Here is a 21,083-nt window from a genome sequence, read left to right on the forward strand (position 1 = left end):
CACCTGTCTACTTCTAATACCAGTCAAAAATGTATGATTGTTAGTCGCTTTGGACAGAAGTCTCAGCTAAATGAATGTTACGTAACGTAATGTAACCATATGGCCATACATCACAGTTTCAAAATTTTAACATAACTATATCAGCACTATTTGTGTGTGTTGTAATCCAAACATTTCTATCCTTTATTTCTGATAACCCGTCCCTGTGTCTATGTCAGAGCATGTGAGTATTTCTTTGTGAAACCATTGGCCTTAGTCAGGATTTTTTTTCCGCCTAAATATTAGACATTGAACCGACAGGAGATGTTGGGTGACATGCAGTTAATGCAGCCATGGGACCTGCTGCTACAAGTTTTGAGCCACCAAACTTTTGGCACAGTTTCTGTGCTGCGAACAAGATAAAACAAGGTATCATCTAAGGATTAAGGCATTATTGTGCTTATATACCTAAATTGGCCTTGTGGTGGTTGAAGTTTGGTTGTAAATGATACTTGGAAATTTAATACACTGTATATCATGCTTATAGCATTAGTAATATAAAACGCATCTTTATTCAAAACGGGTGTAAAAGAAAAACCACATTTCATGATTTTGTATGAAATTTTTTTTTAACAATATTGCCATCAAAGCTTTGTGGAATGCAATTAATGTATTCACCCTGATTAATGCCGTGCTGGAGAGATAAGATCAGGCATTACAGTACATACAAATAATTATATATTGGGTACATCGCATTCTTGTTTCTTTAGCAAATGTTTTTTTGCTGACAGATTTCAGTTTTCCATGGTAGACTTGAAGCTCTTTTAGCTCAATGGTCTTACGTATTGTAAAGTATCCTTATTTTTTATGCGTATTTGGATGCGCATTCAAAGCATCTGTCTTCGTGAATTGGCATTGTAATTTTAATTAATGTGCTCTACTGTGACAATCTTTATGTTGTTTGTATTGCCATTGAAATATTGACGCATTAATGCTTTAGGATGCTTAATGAATCAATTTATCTGTGTATGTTGAAATACAGTAATGCGCCAGTCCGATTTGAGGAAACTAATGAATTAACCTGTTTTTGTTGGACTTTATTGGATACTGTCACAGGGACGAGCAAACACAAACACGATGAAGAGGGAGAGGGGTGATGTGACAATAGTCCCATGGGACCCCAAACCAGGGATTTTGTGCTTACACAACAAGTTGCAGACTACTGGCCCACATAAACAGACAATTTCGAACTTTATCATTCTGCAAAACTCCCTATATTTGACAGCAATGGTAAAAGCATTTATGTACTGCCTGTACTATCTGTCATTGGGTAATGCCCTGCTCTCCTCTGCCTCTTCTTCCCCCTAGATGTGGTATGCAGGAAGCTTCGCTAAAGAGAATTTGAGTTCACACTAACTGTTGGACAATGTCTCCCTGTCGGCTAGCTCAGTTTGTTGGTGTGTGTACGTGGATGTAGGTGTCTTAGATTGTCTGTGACTGTGTGTGTGTGTGTGTGTGTGCGTGTGTCCATTAGTCTTATAGCTTATGACTGTCCTTGGGGAAATAGATGGAGCTCTCCATCACTCTCAGAACAAGGACTGAGAGGAGAGAAAAGGGGCATTGCAGTGTAGAGAGGTATTAGTATAAGATAGGACGGGATGATGAGGCTCTCGTAGTGCACTGCCAGTTGTGATTGGTTGTCATTTTATGAGTGACAGTATAACAACCCACATATTAAATATCCAGATGTTTTGTTTTATTTTCTCTGTTTAAACACAGTGAGAAGACACAGAAGTCTCCAATATTTACCTAAAATATTTTGCATATTTTCTGCTAAAACATGCTGATTTGGGGTTAAGCTGAAATGATTGGTCTATTTAGTCTATTCAGTTTTTTGTTTAATTTGTAAGTCAACAGAAATTGGATTATTCATTTTTTTTAAATTCAAGCCAAAATCTGTAATGAAATAATCATTAAGGTAAAGCCCTAATCTGGAGGTGGATTGGTGGTGATATGATGGTGCAGCACAATAGGGAGAGCCTTGTGTAGAACTGTCAGGTTTGAGGAAGCAGGACCCGAATGCAGAGTGCAAACAAAAAACAAATTTATAATCCTTGAAGCGAAACAAAAGCGAAATCCAACTCAGGTAATCCAAATGGGGATACACAAGGAGCAAAATCTGAACTGAACAAAAGAGCATCACATGGACACAAAGCGGAGCAGGTGAAATCACGCGGTTTGCAACGCAGAGCAGACAGAACAGGAGACATAACTGAACAGATGAACTGACCAAGACAAAGGGAATCACAGAGACTATATATACAAAAGGGAGGCATGGCTAATTGAACACAGTTGAAAGACAGAAGCAGGTGACACATTAGGAGACACAAGAAAAGTAAACAACAGAAAACAAGAGACAGGAGAACTGAAAATGACTGTCAAAATAGAACAACACTTTAAAGATTCAATAAACACAAGGGATAACAAAAGGTAAAGGAAGCAAAGACACACAAGGAAATCAATGAATAAATAGTCCACAAGAAACAAAGGAGTTCACAAGAGTCTTTACAAAGTTCTCAAGAGTCCAAAGAGTTCACAGGGGCAGAATAATGACAAGTACATTAAATATGGTCTTGCTGAACAGTAAATAAGTAAGGAATATTTATGTTTTCATTTATTTTATGCATAATATAGCAGAACAGGAGGCACACATTGATTGTGTAACATAAATCAGACTATGAGGTCCTCTCGCAGATTTGACAACGGTAGTTAAAAATTTGGTTGGATTAGTGGATCACACTACAGTTTGCTTCCTGTTCCTTGGGTAGTGGAGGTTCTTGTTGAGGAAGATTATCAGGAACAGCTTTATGATTTGAGGGAGCGTACTGTAAGATTACTAGACTTTCTATTATGTTATTCAGTACGTATAGTTTACGTACAGGCAATTTCTTGAAAATAATATTAAGCTTGGGGGAAGCATATTGCGAGAGTGTTGGAGGTGTCCACCATGGTTATAATAAACAAAATGCACTCTTTGGTCTTTTTCCTACCCCCTCCCCTACCTCTATGTCACAGTTGGACTGGCCTTCGGTTACCCAGGGCCAACTTTGGTGGGTGGACCATCAAAAAAATCCATGAAGGTAATACTTGCTCTCTCTCTCCTGTCATTTAGGGTGTGTACTCGAGTACTCACTGGCCCCTCACAAGCAAACTCCCTTCTCACATTGAGCTTAGCTTGAATAAATCTAACCTCAGCATACTGTAGGGCAGCTGTTGACATGGTGCCAAACCTGCATGGATTGGTGGAATAATGTCGGCACAGGTTTATCTTGCAATCAGATTATGTCACTGCTAGGTTTTTTTTTCAATTACTGTCAGACTGATGGCAACAGTTTCACAACCAGTCTGCCCGGCCACAGAGACGAGGGAGATGTAGTTGTAGCAGGAACAGAGGGCCAGTCAAAAGAGGTCGAGGCACGCAAGGGAGTGGGAGAGCAGCTTGATCAGCATTAACAGGGGAGGTTAAAGAAAAGGAAAGAGTGGTGTTGTTTCTCCATCCTCTCATGTTTTATAGTGACACACTTTTGGCAAGTGGTATAACAAGACGGGGCAAGCTGGGGCTAGCTGGTTAGGCCCAACCTCTTAAGTACATATCTCTTCAACGCACTACAGAGGCCTGGATGAAGGACATCTGACCTCTGGGACATACGGTGAATGGACTGCATTTATATCGCTCTTTTCTATTCTTACTGACCACTCAAAGCGCCTTACAGCACAGTTGACGTTCACTGGTCAGTGTCTCGCCCAAAGACATGTGGAGTGGACGAGCCTAAAATTGAACCACGACCCTCTCTACCCCGCTTATGTGGCCCATTGGACATGATAAATGCAAAAAAGCAATGCAAAAATTTGTAAAATTCTCATTACTGGAAAAATATTTATTTTCCTGGGATAGAATATTTGAATAGTTTGATCCCCTGTTTACCTGTCTGTGTTAAAGTGAATGTTGCAGTCACATGTTTTCACTGACATACGTACATCATTGAAAAGAAAAGTAGATGTATAATGTTGCACTTTCCAAGAGAAATGGACAAAAAAGTATTTTTTATTGTTGAAGACAAGTCTAGTTTGAGGAATAAGCGTCTCGAGCAAACCACTTTCTGACAGACAATGTTATGTAGCCAACAGTTAAGTAGCTGAAAACTAATTCAGAAGCAAAATTTGTGAAGGAGCCTCTGTGAGTAAACAACTATAGAAATGTTTGTGTGTTGAATTACTGTCCCAGTTTGATATGACGGAGGGATTACTGTTTTTAAAAATGCTGCACGCTGTGGCAGGAAAAGGGTTAACATATTTTCTAACTGCAAGAACAAAAGACTGCTATGACATCTGATTATGCTGATGAATCTTTCCAAACTCCTTTAGGCATTTGCTGCAAGGTTTCAATACATGAAAAGCAAACAAAAGGAACTGAACATATTTGTTAAGCTGTTTGGAACCGGTTGATTCGCAGTCAACCTGCAACACACGAACATTGAGCGCCAGAGCGACGACAGGCTCAAGGCTAGGTACGGCAACCTCCCTCTGCTCTGAAGTTCTGAATATTGCTTTTACGGATTTTCCCATTCTTAAGAGAGGTACTCTGAATTTGTCATCTCTGTTTGGGACAACGTACTGCTGTGAGCACAAGACTCGGCTTCACTGAGGACCAACTGAACCAAACTTGGAGAACCAGCTGTGAGCGGCATTGTCTACAATTTGACGTCAGACACCTCGATAGAGAGACGCAGGTTAGTGTGATCGTATGTGTTTAGTAAAAATTTAACTTAACCTTGATAGGAAAAAGGTTTCCAATCCACGACATAGGGCGGCTGTGGCTCAGGACGTAGAGTCGTTCGTCCTCCAACCCAAAGGTTGGCAGTTTGATCCCAGCTTCCAGTCCACATGCAGTCGTGTCCTAACTTCACTCTGACGGCTCTTCCGACAGTGTATGAATGTGTATGAATGTGACAGAAAAATGCGCGGTAAATAGCAGCGCTGTGCGAATGTGTGTGAATGTGACTTTCCTCTTAAGCGCTTTGAGTGGTCTATATGAGTAGAAATGCGCTATATCAATACAGTCCATTTACAGATGTTAGACTTATTATATTAATTTTTGAATATTTTAGACTAATACACTAACACATTTAACCTTTATAAAGCCTGTTTGACTTTCAGCATTTTAAAATTCTAGTGTAATAGTTCATTTAGCAATCTTGCCCACTCGTATATGGTACTAATTATTTTACCATTTGTCCTGTTTATTGAAACGCATCGAGTTAGAAATGACCTAATGTTGTCCATTATAGCTTGCATGGTGAAGATTTGGTTAAACAGGCACTGGTCTACTTTCACTCTTCACAACTGTCAGAGGCTATTGCACCAAGAAAGTGCAGACATGCGGCGTGTGAGTAAAATATTAGATTTCAGGAAGTGTGTGTGTGGTGGTGACCTCTCATAGAGAAAGGTTAAAGACCTTTGGGAGTCATCTCATTAAGCACATGCTAGTGCGCCTGCACAAACACAGAGACTGTTTGACTTTCAGTCAAACAGTCTCTGTACCACAGCACTCAGGAGATCATCCACAGCTTCCGCAATTAATAAGGCTAATGGTTATTGGCTGGTGGCTAGTAACCAGGATATGAGTTGTGTCTGTGATTGACCTGAGGTAGACGTGGCACTTTATGGGTTAAAGGATCCCTTCTGGATGGAAACTGAGGTTTTTATGGGAAGGAGAGAAGAGGGAATTTATAAAGAGTGGGTCAAAGAGGATGGGGACCATTACACTAATGTGTCTACTAGGTTCCTTGAGTGACTGTCATTTAATCTAGATGGATGGCATTCATTTCTTTTAAAGAACCCCTCCAGTTATGTTTTAAAGGATATCAAAAATAATCAGCTATGCCTAATATTTTGTTTAACATTGTTTGCCCCCCAAAAGTTAAAAAACCCCTCTGAAATGGGGCTGGAAACCATCCACTCCCTCTCCCTCATTAAGGGATTTCTGAGACTATAAGGCAGGCATAATTAGGGGCGTGGATACTTGAGTGACAGGTGACGCCGCTGTCTGTTAGCCGCTCGGTGGTGGCTAGCCTCTGGCAGCGCTAGGTGTCACCTGAGCTAATCCCCGCTCAGTGAACGTGACTTCTCGACTGCGGTGTCGGAGCCTTGCGGAGAACATTTCAAGCTACTACCGGATGAATAATACGCCTGCTCTGCGGTCAGTTGTCCCAACACAGAAGTCCAAGAAGCTTGTGCTCCTGTTGTTTCGGTAAGTAAAATGATAGCATTGTTCTGTGTTTGCAGTAATTAGCGGGGGTCAGTGTCTGCGCTCGGTACCTGGCTCTATCAAATGTAACTTCTGTTTAGTTAACGTTTATTTGATTTAATTTATTAGAATCAAAATATATATCAGTAACAAATATTTATTTCAAATCTTGTTTTATAGTTACAGTATTACTTACCACATGTAACGTTGGCTGGAACGACCGGTACCAGAGCTCGCGTTACCGCAGTCATTACCGACCCGGTGCAGCCTCGGGGCCGCGGCACCAGCCGCCTCGCACTTAGCCTAGCTTATTAGCTTAGCTCCTTAGCCTCAGCTAACTGGGAAGCTTCGACGTAGGTGGGCGTGTTTCAGCGGTCTGCATTAGACCCACCTCTTTGACCATATATGGATTAGCCGGCTAAGGGAGGAGTCGGGCCCTGCCAAGATGGCGACGGCTGAGCCGCTGTGGAACCGCCCACTTTGGGCTTCAAAACCGGCCTGCAGAAACCAATGCGTGACGTCACGGACGCTACGTCCATGTTTATATACTGTCTATGGGGGACTCTCATGAAGGTGGAGCAGGACGGCAGCAGCTCTCTGTGGGTGGTCTTGTATGTTGCAGCTCTGGCTGCCTGTGATGCCATTGTCCTCTCTCGCTCCTACGCCCAGGTTTTGGTGCACTGCAGCCCTGAATTTTCTCAAACGTGCTGCATTGATATTCAGGGCCTGTTTCGGATCCCCATCACCGCTCCCCCTCACACCTCTCTCTCTCTCCTTCAGAAAACTAAACTAATATACCGAAAGTTTGCATAGAGTTTTCCAGTCAACACAGTAATGTGGGTGTATTTCCGACTCTATTCTGTTCTGTTTTATTATGTTCGATTCTGTTCCACCTTCCTTCACCTGCATTGCTGCAGCTCCTGTTGCAGTAGCTCTCTGGTCATGTTGGCGTCAAGCTGTTGCTTTGATGAATTCTCTGTTTTGTCTCGCCCCCCTATATTTGATCCTGATGAGAGTTTTCAACTAATGAGATTAGACCAGGCATGCGCACAGTGTCCTTAATGGGATAAATTCCCCTGCACATCATATGCTGTATACAACACAATATGTACAGTATTTAACTCTTTGACAAAAGAACAACAAGAAGTCTGAAGAGCTAAAAACTGCAGCGACACTTGTAGAACAACTTTGTTGTCTGACCAATATATTTTGGCTTGTGGCCTTCGTCAAGGTCATAAAGTTGTTCTCGAGGTCTTACATCTTCAAAAATCAAAAAACGGAAAATCAATTCTATGTCAACTTGTAACAATAATCAGTTAACAACTCGGGTCAGTAAGTTGCAAGTTTCCTCAAAGTTTGCAAGTTTATCTCCAGTAAAAGTCCAGTGCATTACATGGTGTCTCACATCAATGCGAGCAGTAGTTGAGGCCCGCTACTGTAACCATGAGAGAATCCTCTTTCTTTGAAACTATACCACAAAATAGCCCCTTTTTTTCCTCTTTGTTGCCCAATGCTACATTTTATGAACTTGTCAGATAACAGAGGGCACACTCCCTCTCAAGTGGAACAATTGTGCAGCAGTTGTGCTACACAATACTGTATGTCAGCACATGCTGTGAATCGTATCAGTTGTTTCAGTTGTTGTGCATTGATAGGAGCAGTTTTGGCAATTAGCAAGTTATCAATAACTCTGTGATGAATGAATTATTACTGAAATCAGTAATCGGGGCACCACCCTGTGAACAGGGACTAATTATCCAAACCTGTGATCTCAGTCTCAAAAGGGTGTTCACCTGAAATAGCAACATTTATGATATCGATATTCCAGATTGAAGAGGGAAGGTCGGTGAATTCAAGCACTGACTCTGTCAACAAGCCTTCGTCACAAAATACATGTAAATAACACAAGGAAACTTCTCTTTAAAGTATAACAGAATTTATTAACAACAGTGAAATCAATTTACAACCAACAACACTTATGATAATAAACCTCTATTATATACTAGTACTACGCAAACAATCAACACAAACAACAACAATCCGCTTCCAGTGGGTCTGTGGAGGTAGATATGTACGTGAATAGTCCGGCTATCCCGGGCATTATGGGTAATGCAGTCTTTGCCTCTGATTTCGGACAATGTTCTGTGCTTTCTCAGAGAAGGGGCTTTCTCTGGTCAGAGTCTGTATGGTGAGGCGCAACACAGTCTAGCCTGGATGTGCGGGGCTCAGCTCTGTCTTAACATGTATTCATCCTAATGGCAATAACCTATAGTTTGGGAATGCTACTAGTGATGCTGATGCTGTCCAACATCATAATAATACACCAGTCTGTGTTACACTGTGAGACAAATACACCGACAAAAGAGAGAGGCAAAAAATCAGACCTTTACAAATAAGAAAGAGAGAAAGAGAGAGAGAGGGGTAACAGTTAGACATGGCAAGGTCTTGCTTTCCCCCCGTCTCCCTCACTCTCCCCCTACAAACTGTGACGAGATGAAATGTGGGATAGCGACGTGACGGCAACATGACAAAGCTGTTATCCTCTCCTGTCGTGGCTGGCTTGGTGGATAGCCAGATGAATGTCTGGGGCAGAACAGGTGTGTTTGTGTGTAGGTGTGTGTGATAGTGGATGAGCCACACACACACACACACACACACACACACACACACACGGGCACTCACCTTCTTTGGGTATACAAAGCATTATGTCCTGAAGCAACTATGTCCACTGGGGTGAGCTGTATGTAAGTTTTTGTGTGTCGTGTATATCTATTCCCTCTGTCTCCCTCTGTCTTTCTACCGCCCTTTTTTTCTCAGTCCCTCAGTCATTTCTGAAATGAGGTCGCAAGTGTGTCTCCAGTGGACCCTCTGCAAAATGTCAAAGACAGGGAGTAAGAGGGAGCATGGGAAGCAGAGGCATGTAGACAAGGACTGACTGCCACATCTGTTCCCTTCTTCTTCCACCCCCCTCTATTTTCATCAATTTATCATCCCAGTTATCTATCTTGATCCCTCTAATCAGTCAAGAAAAAGTCTTGTCAAGTGAAGAACAGCCTCTCTGCTGTGCAGCACTGCTCTCACACACACACACACACACACACACACACACACACACACATGCACGCGCTCACACACGCCCACCCCTGCTGCCTGCCGACATGGTACAGGCTGTGCATTGAGACAGCCCCAGCTGAGGCAGTAGCAGTGAGAGTGCAGCTTAGCGACTCTCCACACTCACACGCACACCTACACTCACCTCACACACACACATATATACACACACACACACACACACACACACACACACACACGCACACATACTGAAAGCCACTGTGGTGGTGGGTCCGCTCCTGCATGTGCCGTCGCAATATCACTTTTTAGGTGGTAGGATATTCACGTCATGATGATGATGGTGGTGGTGATAACCTTGCTGCCATGTAAGTATATGTGCTCCTTTAAAATGTGTCTGGACGCTTATTCGTGTCTGCCGGTTTCATTCATCGCTTTTTATGCCGTTGCTGTAAATCATCTGCATGTTTTTGAGGCAGCAATGTGTGAATAAGAGTGTGTCTGTGGTTTGCCAGGAGAGGGTGATTTGTAACAGATGGAGAGGAGAGATGAAGATGAAGGATACTCTGGTAGAAATAAGTCCCATTTGGCAATGTAATTCCTTAATAATCAGTGTTCGTCTACCTCTATGTGCATTATATCTACATTTGTGGGTGTATATAAAATCCTCTTGACTTGTCATTTCCTTGGATGAAAATGTTGAATTTCTCACCTCGTCATTTGTCAGCAGCATGAAGTCTCTCTTCTCTGTCACACGCACTGACTGGTTCTGTCCCAGCAGCCGGCTTCGCTGCCGTAACTGCTCGTGTGTGTTTGCTGGCCCGTGTCTTCCCTGCAATAGCTAACTGACTGTTTTGGCACGGTGACTGAATTAATTGGGAACATTATCACCTCTCCTCCTTGATCCGTTGGCTTTCTGCTTTCCTGACCGGCTGTCTCTCTGACTCCGTGGCCAACTCCTGTCACAGGTCGATGAATAAGAAACGTCAATAGCTGGTTAGTTGTTTTCTCGCTTGTCTTCTTGTCTCATTCCTCGACGTGTCAGTCAGGTCAGTTAGAAAGTGTTTGCACAAAAAGAAGAAAAAGAAAGTAAATTGTCACAACCAGTCTAGCCACCAAGTCGTTCGGTAATCAAGTTAGTTGTTCAGACAGTCATTCAATCAACCAGCTACATTGTTGCACAGACTGTCATAGGAAATTGATTGTACCTCACTCGGGACTGGGTCGACTGTGTGACCTCAACCATCAGCTCCACTGCACCAAGACAGCCAGACAGCTCAGGAGCAGAGTGTCCTTCCTCGGTCTGTCCCTTTCTCTCTTTCTTTTCCCCACACTCTCTCTTTATTAACTCCCTTCATAAAGCATCCATTCCACATGTGACGTGAAATCGTATCTTACATTTGATGAAGTTAGTGGAATAATGGTTGCACAGCAAACAAGCAGTGACATAGTCCACTTCATTTTTTTTCTTAAGGAAAAATACTAGGGCCTAAAAAGATGTTACATTTCCAATTCCACATCAGTACAGGAGTAAACTCGTATAAATACTGCATAATGAAATTTACCACGTCCTTCACATAAAAAAATAACATGCAAAGGTTCTTTATGCATTTACACGGAAATATGCATGTTTGTAGTTTTCATGCTATTTTAATATTGATTTGACAACCATTTAGAAGAACAACAGATGTTTAAAAGAAAAACAAACTCCACACCTGCTCTGCCATATCTCAATCCGTTAGCGTCGCAGCGCATTAAAGGTTGCTGTGTCATCATCACCTCTGCGTTGCACAGTGACAAACACGGTGCTGAGGAAGAGTCAATTTTTCCACAAAAAAAAAAGCACCGTTGTGCTACCAAGTGTTCTTTTATATTGTCTGTTCTGTAATAACAAATGACAGAAGATTAGAGATTATATTTATAAATAGTTCATTTTTGTGTTTGTAAGCCTGTGGAAGGATTCTTATAGAACAGAGGAGAGAAAAGATGTGAGGAGAGAGAGGGAGAGCTGTCATGCTATCCGAGGACATGTTTTAATTCTTACTCATAATTCAGTCCGAGGGTGGTTGTACGGTATTTCATACAGTTTATACTAAACTGAGGAAAATTTGGCATTTTGGACAAAAAAAAATTACAGTTACAATGGAAAAAAATCATGCAATAATCTTGGTCTGACTGGTGTTACAATTTATTATGTCAATTCAATGAAGCGGGGAATAAATAACAATATTTTGACAAGAACCTATTCATCTGTCCACAATTTCACAAATGTTATGTGTAAGGAGGACTACAAGACTACTGTTGCTAATTCACCTTTTTAATTATTCTTTTTTGTATGTTTCCTCCCCTCCTCTCCTCTCCTCCTTCTGTTTTTAGTCCCCTTCTAGCACACTTATCCTGCATGTGTTGAATTTAATTAGACCATTAACTCCCTCATGATTTCTACAGACTCATCTGGAGCAAAGAGAGGGCCATTGCAGCAGGAAGCTAATGTGTGTTAGTGCATGCATAGGAGTGTGCACACGGCCCGTAGCACATTCTGTATGCATTGAAAAACTTGTGAACTCACTTTCTGAAAACAACAAATATAGATGCACGATTGTATGTATGGTTGAAATGTTTTGAATAATTTATATGCTTTAAGCATATACCACGTTCATCACAGAAACAAACAAACTACATCACGTCTGTCTTTCAGTCTTCAGAATACGTAGACGTAAATCTAGTGAGCCATGAATCACTATGTACAGACTGTGTCGCACTGTAATATCCTTTTAAAGTTTTGGTTAAGTTCTGCTACTAATCATTCAATAGAAAAAAATTTGATGAATGGGATTTGTTGGACTAAAATGGCTACCGGTGAATCTTCTGCAAGCCCCCTCTTTTGTTCTATTAACAGATAGATAGACATGCTCTGCTGCGTGCATTTCAATTCCTCTTTATCTTGCTGTAGAGAGCGCAATTCAAAGCCACAATAACATCCCCACGTCTCTTTCGATTTCTAGTCTATCTTTCTAGGCCTCACGCTTGTTGTCCTATTTTTTCAGTGAAACCTGAAACGCCGTTATCAGTCCTTTTCTTCCTGTGCCGGCACCAATGCTCGATCTGCCGAAACAATGGCACGAGCGCATCACCGGGGCCAGATGTTTTGCCAGCTATTGTTGTAGATTTTAGTCCTACACGCTCGGTGGCACCATCAGACAGATTGTTTTACAGATAACATTTCCTCATGTGCACACTCCTAACCAAGCATAGGTTCCTAACAGACTCCAAATGTCCCCCCTGTAGGAAGACTCTGGCAAGAATATATATGTATTTAATCAACTGCTAGGGGGGAAATAGGCAACGAGGCACACGGGAGGTAAACGGGCAAAGGGGAAGCAGGTGGTTTATTTATTGAAACAGTCAGATTACTTTGTGTAAAATGTGTTGGCGCACCAAATTATTCACAAGATAGTTTCCATCACAACCTTCATTTCACTAGATCCATGCACTTCTGTTTCAGGATAGTAAAATAAACCTCTTGTACTGTGAAGTAAGATACTAAATGGGTCTGGCAGTGGGTTGAGACCACAATAATCCGACACTGATATCAATCGTAAACAGATGATAGGAGTGGACTGAACATCAGACTGGAGATAATGTACATGAAATTGCCTACTTTGGATTTCAATGGTGGCGGACAGTTAAATTAACTTGCTTTCTAATTGATGTGAGACCATCAACGTTACATCAAACATTTGATCTTTTCAACTTTAATCTGAAAAAGTCTCCATATGATGCAATTATACATACAGTAGTTCATACAAATAGCTGATAATAGTCAAGGAGAGCTTAGTGTTATTCAGACTTTGTGTATATCTGTCATCCAGCCTTTTCCGTCAATTGTATTTGGGTGGTCTGGTATGTTAAAGCTATAAAAATAGTAATAAATACACACTATTTTATTCCTAGAACCCTTGAAATGACAAAGCAGTCAAGTGCCATGAATGGTTACCTCAGTTGCCATTTCACAGTGCTTGCCCAGCAGCTGCACGTGTAGGTCTCGTGTTAGAAGCTGTATCATGCTTTTTGATTCCCGGATGTTTTGTGGACTCAAATTAAGCAGCTTGTTGTGCTGAAAAGCAGCGGAGTGCATCTGAAAAGACGAGACTCAAATCTAGGAACAGATGAGTAATATGAGGTCAGAAACCTGGGCACACAGAACAAATGGAGGTTTTAGTTTTTTAACAGCTGGGTTTTTGTTGACACAGATAATTGCTCTTCCAATTAATTTTCGGTAGAAACAGTATGAGCAATCCTGTTATACTTATTTGTCAGAGTAGAAATGCTCACAACACGACAAATATCATAATAATGAAAATTGAATCTCAGACAACTGACATCATAGTCCTTTCTGAAAGTGGGCGCAAAAAGCACACATGTACGCAAATGTGCTGACATGTATGAATGAGATTTCTTTTTCTGTGACATGTAGAGATTAGATCCTTTCACTGGCACATGCTGTAGCTGAACAACGAACCAGTGGCAGCAATTATAGGACTGAAACAAAATTGACTTCTGACACAAACCAAACGTGACTATTTGTCCGAGCCTTGGTGGCATTAGCGATTAAAAAAAATACGCCATTTTTGATTCTGTCTGTCGATGCACATGCTCACATGAATAATCAGAGGCAGATAAAACAGTATGTTAGGGATTTAACCCAAAACCTGAACTTTTCTCATTATACACAAGTTTAAAAATTCATCCATGGAAATGATGATGACTCAGTGTGTTCCGCAGGGTCTTTCTTGATTAGTTACCCTCTTGCCCAAGTGTCGGCCATTGCGATCGTGTATAACGTGTGGTCTGCACCATGTGTCATACTGTGTAAGGATTTGTCAAATCCCCAAAAGCCCATTTGTCATCCACTTGTTTGATGCATTATTCTCTGATGGTAGTAACAGGTTATAAACGGACTCATTTTTAGGTTCGAGTAGGTTCAAGTGGATAAGGTTATGATACAGACGGCTGTGAAATTTGTACACACGAGAAAAGGTTGAACCTGGTACAGTTTCCCTACGTAGTTTGTTCGGGAAGTTACGTTTTCAATGCATTGGGTTGTTGACATTTTTCTTAGTAATGCAGTTTAAAATCATAGTAACGTACTGCGCGAACGGATCAGGCAGTTTAATTTAAGCAGGGCTTTGAGCAGAACATTAATATCACCATGTCATTGTGATTAGCAGGTGATGTGAACCATGTTAGCGTGCAAGCCTTTGCTATTTACCGTCAATTAACAAGTACACTTTGTGGCTGATGGAATATAATTAGTTTTGCTGTGTTATTTGATGGCCAGACACAAACGTATCCCAACAAATGAAAAATGTGACCTCATTGAGAAGTCAGGATATCATTGGATAGTAATCATGAATGTCAACGCAACACACAAAATTGTGCACCACTCCGCTAAGTAGGTGTTGAGAAACTTACTTCACTGGATCAGGGGAAACTCAGTTGAACGTTTGCACCACAGTTAATGGCGATCCATCAAAGAGTTGTGAAGTAAGACAGAACGTAAGCGGTGGACCAACTAGTTGACGTTGCCATTTGTAAAGCCAATGCCGCTGGAGTGGCTGTTAAAACATGCAGTAGCTGTGGCTTGTCCACGTTTAATAATACATCTTCATATATATTTGATCACTTTGCATTCTGTTAGAAGAAGCAGCACAGATTCCGATCTGTCAGGCTTTGAACAGGAGTTAAACATCCCGCTTGTTTGACTATAATGTTAATGTGATGTGCTTGGCTCAGATTGGTGACTACTCACCTGAGCTGTTTTCTTTTCAGTCAAGAAACGCATGTTCAAGATTATATTTCTAGAGTGAAAGTAAAGACATTCTGAAGCCTGTAGTTTTGTGAGATCGTTTGCAATTCAACTCATTGCTGTTAATTCTTAATGCCATTCTATCACCACCACCGGTTTCTCTTCAGAGAAAAAAACATTAAATACCGCAAAACGGCGTTACACTTCACTCCCCACTTCACTCCCCACTACCTTATAATTTACCAGGGTTTCACTCCCCCGAGTTCCTGTCCAAAGTGATTGACAGCGAGACGCCGTGCTCTGGAGGAATCGGGCCGGGAGTCTCATTTAATTGGAGAATTCATCAGAAGAGAGCCGACATGCTCCTATTCTACAGGATGATCTCCTGCAGAGGCAAAACCACAGCCTGTTAAAACAACAGCGACTCTCTCCACTTTTAAGCTCACAATATACCACTATTTATCATAAGATAATTATGTACAGACAACATTTGGGCTTGCTGGTTTTTCAGTAGTTTGCACCACAGTGTATTTTTTTCAGGAGTGTTCAAGTTGCAGAACAGAAGGAAGAACAGGACAAAAAAAAAAGATGCAGTTATTTGTCGCGAATGCTCAAAGACTGAGGCAATTTGAAACGATAACTTAAATCAACGTTAATCCTAATGAAAAGATGTTGCACACAAAGAAGAGAAGGGGAGAGGGTGAGCAGGCGGTCGAATATGGCGAATGGACCGAGGCTAGAGGGAAGGTGACATCTGTGCAACAGACAAAAATGGGAGTGCGTGTGCTGCAGAGCCAGGGAAGGGGAAAAAAAGAGACAGGTGGAAGTCAGGAGGAGAGTGAGGGTGATGCAGTAACCTACAGTGGCACAACCTCACCTATTATTGAGAGGAAGAGGAGGCGGAGGGAGGGAGGTGTTTGTCATAGATGTGGATGATATGGTCGACTATGAGCTTCTTCTGTTTGGACCAAAGGGCTCGAACCACTCGATGTGTCGTCCTCGGTCCTCTAACCCAGTCTTCTCGCAGCTAGAGCATCTCATCACCAGTTTGTAGCTTCTCACTCTGCCTCTGCAGTGACACAGAAACCCCTGCAGCTATCTATCTGAGAGGGGGGGGGGGTTGCCTGGCCAACTGTTTTTTTCTTCAGAAGCCCCCTCACGAATTGTGATCCGCCGTAGCACACATGCACATGGGAAGATGTGTGTCTCCCTCTCCGCCTTCCTCTCTCGCATTCCTCTCCGTTCTGTCCCCCTCTTCATCTTCTCTCCGACCATGATGTTAGTCGAGGCTGCCCCAGTTCCCTCGCAATCTCCTGCACCGGTTACTCAAAATAAGCCCTTTTCCTTCGTCAGACTTCGTCCGTCTGCTGCGCCTAGTTAGCATGGCAGCTGCTTTCAGTCCAATTACAGAGCACTGATGGTGCCTGAAGTGAGGCTCGCCGCGTGGCTCTTATATAACAGTTCGCCTCTGAGACGGTGTCCGTTAACGTGTCTTTTTGTTGTCTCTGATTGTTTGTGTGTGTGTGTGTTTGGATATTGCAGTGCAGTATTGCAGTGCAGCTGTTACGTAACATGCGCATGTACGTGTGTTGGGGGATTCCCACTTCAGACAATTTCACAATTGATTTACCGCACAAACTCACAGTGGTAGCGTGGCTCGTACAAAACCGAGGCATAGAGTAAATTTGCTTTTTCTGTTTCATTGACAACACTGTTATGGGTGCTTGCATAGTCACGTTGTCATGACTAAATTAAATCTAATCGAACAGAGAAAGCTAGACCCAATGAGATAACTCTCGTGTTTAATCAGCTACTCCCTGTCCCTGTATTCGTTGAAATGTGCAGGAAGTGGAAACACTATCATGAACAACAAGTATTTATCTTTGTTAAGATGGGGTGTTCATGTTATATTCATATTTTAAATATTTATCTTTGTTAAGATGGGGTGTTCATGTCCTCTCTGAAGCTGGTCACGTCACGGTTGTTTCACATTGTAAGGTGTCGATGTTGTTTCGTACCTTCTGGTCACCTTGATTCAATTCAAAAATAAAACACTTCTGATCAGTGCTTTTGAATGGAATCTCTTCCCGCCATGACACAAACCTACAAGCTTTTGTGAACCTGTCAGTGTGTAATTACAATGAGATGCTTTTGAACGTGTAGGTGTGCAGAGCAGCATCCTCGTCGTTGTGACATCCCCTGCACTACTTGTTGTCACAGGCAGGGGGCGTTGTGTGCCAGGGCTTCTGGTAGTGGTGGTGGTGCAGTGGGCACAGCTCATACCTCTGCTCTGCCTCACTGTGCTCAAGGACATTTTGAGACAGACGCACAGAGAATGCAAACGGCTCCTCTGTGGAGGACAACGAATGACCCGCTGCTCGTCACACCAGGAACTTTTTCATCAACGAAAAAGCAACGTTTCATCGCTAACACTTGTTCTTTATGATGACAGAGCGAGCAGACAAATCGCTGGGCACGACACAGAGAGAAATCCATAATTAAGGGGAAATCAACACTAAAGTAGAAAACAGCTCCACAAAGTGATGCTCATAGTATTAGTTGAATGCCCTAAAATCACATATTCAATCCTACATAGCCATACCAACGGAAAAATATTGATAAGATAGGAAGCCATCTTTTAGTAATCCATTTGAGTGTATATACTTAAAATGTTATGGAATAATTGATTCAGGCTGGCAGACTACAAGGCACTTAAAGAAATAAAGTGGCCTTGCAACAACAATAATAGAATAGGTAGTGATGCTTAGTGAAATTACAGTGTTCTCTACTTTATGTGCACTAACTAAAAATGAGCAATCTAAATGAAAAAAAAGCAATAATTTAAAAGACAGAAAGGGAAATAAATGGCTTAATACCTTGAGCCAAACAATAATTATTGACTGCATAGACAATATCTGTTTGGTGACGTTTGGCTTGTGGTAATAGATGCGTCTGTGGATTGTCATAAGGCAAACATTGTACATGTATGTCGGTCAGATGGTCTCAGCATCTGGCCACGGAGCCTTGTGTTTTAATGCGGATCCCATATGGTGTTCAGGTTCATAAAGTCCAATCAGATGTTCTTGCACCAAAAAAAAGAAGAAAAGAAAAGCTGCGCTCTCTTCTTGAGCGTTTGATCGTATGTCGCTCATTATTCACTGTCAAGCGGTGGTGAGCTTGCCCAACAATTATGGCGACAGACAGGCAAGTGGGCAGGGAGGTAGACGGAAGAACCGCACAGCAGGGAGGTGTTGAGTCAGGTACTGTACGGAGAGACGGACAATTTAAAGATTCAGGGGACAGTATATGAAGGGACAGGAATGACGAGCGGATTGATGGTGGCAAAAGGAAAAATTGTTGGCAGGATTTTGCAAGGTTCAGACAAAACTCGTGAAAAGCTCCATGTCCTCAGTATTTAGGGAAGAGACACTTTCTCCTTTGATGTTGAAAATATGAAAAACAGTGAAGAGGAACCATTTTGACACACTCCCCTCATCATCTGTGGACGTCAACAATAGCTCTCCCTCACAGCTGCCCTCCTTTTCCTAAGAAAGAGGAAATCAATTATCCGTGCACAAAGTGTATGCATGGTGGTGTAACTGTGTCCGTGTGTGTGTTAACATTCGGCGAAAAGGAAGGACATCAACTGTTCTAAAGTTACTCGGGTGTCGGCAGTGCACCTCACCTCTATCTTGCCCTCCACCCTGCGATCGACTATGCGTTAACCTCTTATTTCTGTAATTCTGTATATTTTGCTCTCTGCATTCTCTCTCTCTCTCTCTCTCTCTCTCTCTCTCTCTCCTTTCCCCTCTTGTCCCTCCCTCCCACGTCTCCACCTCTCCCACTCCTGTGCATGCCGTCCTAACTGAACGACAGGCAGCTGCGTGGCAGCAGAATCTAACACCACCACCAGTCACTTACATCAACGACGCGATAATATGGAGCTGAAAATACACAGCCTTACGTGGTCGGTGATAATGGAGATGTTGTGGAGATAGCTGCACTGACATCCTGCGTGACATTAGTCATGTTTTACTGCATTGCTATCCACTATTAATTTTCAGGATTTTTCTTTTGAATCGAGAACTGTTGGCCAGTACCCGTTGGCCAGTACTAGCTGTCAATCACGCTGTAGCCGTCCCCCAATGCATAACCGTCCATTGTTCTCTAACCGTCCATTGTTCTCTAAATGATACCATCATGTACAACCTGAACATCAATGCTGCCTCTACTGGTCATTTGAGAGAATACGGGTTCCAGGCACTGCATTAGCTTCACTTTCCGGACCTTTATATATGGTCTATGGTTGAGTATGAATTACAAGGTTTATGTTTCTGTTTATATATATATATATATATATATATATATATAATTTTATTTTTCTCCCACTTTTTAATTAATGTGAATTAATGCTCAGTAAGGCCAGTTTAGTATTTATAGGAACCAGAATCATGCCTTTATTGACTGATAAGCAGCAAAAGACAGGCTAGGATAAAAAAACAAAAAAACAAACATCATTACACTTGGTGTGGAAGCACCGTGAAGGTACACAGGGACAAGTGGTGATGGTGGCAGTGTGTGTCTCTTTTGCAGGTGGTCCATCTGGTGCAAAAGACAATTACCTGTGTGGTGTTAGTTTTCTCTCCTCCGCCAGCCACTTGATTAACAGATTCGGGCACGCGAATAAACACACAAACACATATTTCCTCGGAGAGCATTTGTTTGCTCTCATTTGACGGGTTTGGAGGATCTGGCAGGCACAGATGTCTTCCCGCACGCAGAGAGTACCGCCAACATTGATTGGACCTGGTCGGCAGGCGAAGGAGGGGGGAAGCTTTAAAATGTTGGAGAAGAAGCAGAGAGAAAGATGAAGTGCTGCCCCGTGCTGTTCTTCTTTTCTGTTTGTTTGTTCAAGAAATGGACACTACCCAGAACCCAACTAAGATGAAATATGCATTGTTCAATTATTATATTAATGTGTAGCGGAAGAAATTCTCTCCTTAATCTGATTTTACAGAAATGTTTAGCAGGCTCAGTGGGTCACACCTGTCAATGCCAACTGTGCTGTCTTACTTTGTCCCTTCAGAGAGGCCTGCTGCTCAATAACAGATCTGTAGCATCCATGACTCCAGGTCTCCCTCTGAGTGGGTGGGTGGAGATAAAGGGCAGCTCAGAGCCAGAGGTTTACATTGGATAATAATTTTCAAAACAATATTAATAATAAAGCCTATTTAGATTATTTGTGACATGCCGCGTCACTGGCGTCATTGGACGCAAACATGTTCGTCAATCACTGGTGACGGATCACCGATGTTTTGTGCTTTGTATTGTGACATAATGTGTTTGTGTGAAACTCATCTTAAAGTCATTGAAATGATAAGATCTACAATATTCTGTTTCCCCTGACAACAAATATCAAGACTAAAAACTAAATCTGATTGCATTTACAAGTGCTGCTGATCCCACCGTGCCATTGACCTCTTGAAAAACGGCATTGTGCAAAATTTCTGCTGTCGGTCGCAAACTTTGAATCACCTTCAGTCGATTAAATTGCCCCCTGCCGCTTAAACACCGCACAAGTCTCCTCTCCCTGGCTGAGTGCAGTTCCACGATGCTGAGAGGGCGGGAGAAAAAAGGGAGTGGAATCTTTAACACGAGGCGTGTTACAAAGCGACAGAGGCAGAGAGGAATGTCTCATGGTGGAGATGTGGCATAGAAGAGGTCACTCAGTGTAGAAACTGGTGGTGAGATAGCAGCTCCGCCGCTCAGCCCGTCCTCCCTGTGACGGTGCATCGTTACGTGCTGCCGCTGCTCTGTCGTCAGAGCAGCGGCAGCCCTCCCACCCGCGCACAACTCCTCTCCACTCTGCACCAGAGAGGAGCATCCTCTTCTCTCCGCCCTCCCTCTCTTTCATATCCT

At 42.4% G+C, this 21,083-nt stretch overlaps 1 protein-coding gene across 9 annotated transcripts in view; it reads left to right on the forward strand.

Moving 5' to 3' along the window:
- Positions 1–21,083, forward strand: part of atp2b2 (ATPase plasma membrane Ca2+ transporting 2) — a 107,579-nt gene that overhangs the window by 24,959 nt on the left and 61,537 nt on the right. For 5 of the 9 annotated variants that reach the window (XM_035631820.2, XM_035631809.2, XM_035631819.2 and 2 more), the window contains 2 exons: positions 3,055–3,119; positions 4,405–4,769. The exons of 2 other annotated variants lie outside the window; for them this stretch is intronic. The gene's annotated coding sequence lies outside the window, so the exon portion shown is untranslated. Of the gene's footprint in view, positions 1–3,054; positions 3,120–4,404; positions 4,770–9,526; positions 9,724–21,083 lie in introns of those variants that run through there. 2 more of the 9 variants (XM_047332474.1, XM_035631813.2) reach the window with 2 other exon arrangements.

The sequence above is a fragment of the Scophthalmus maximus genome, chromosome 6 (genome assembly GCF_022379125.1).
Source record: "Scophthalmus maximus strain ysfricsl-2021 chromosome 6, ASM2237912v1, whole genome shotgun sequence".
In the NCBI taxonomy this organism is placed as follows: Eukaryota; Metazoa; Chordata; class Actinopteri; order Pleuronectiformes; family Scophthalmidae; genus Scophthalmus; species Scophthalmus maximus.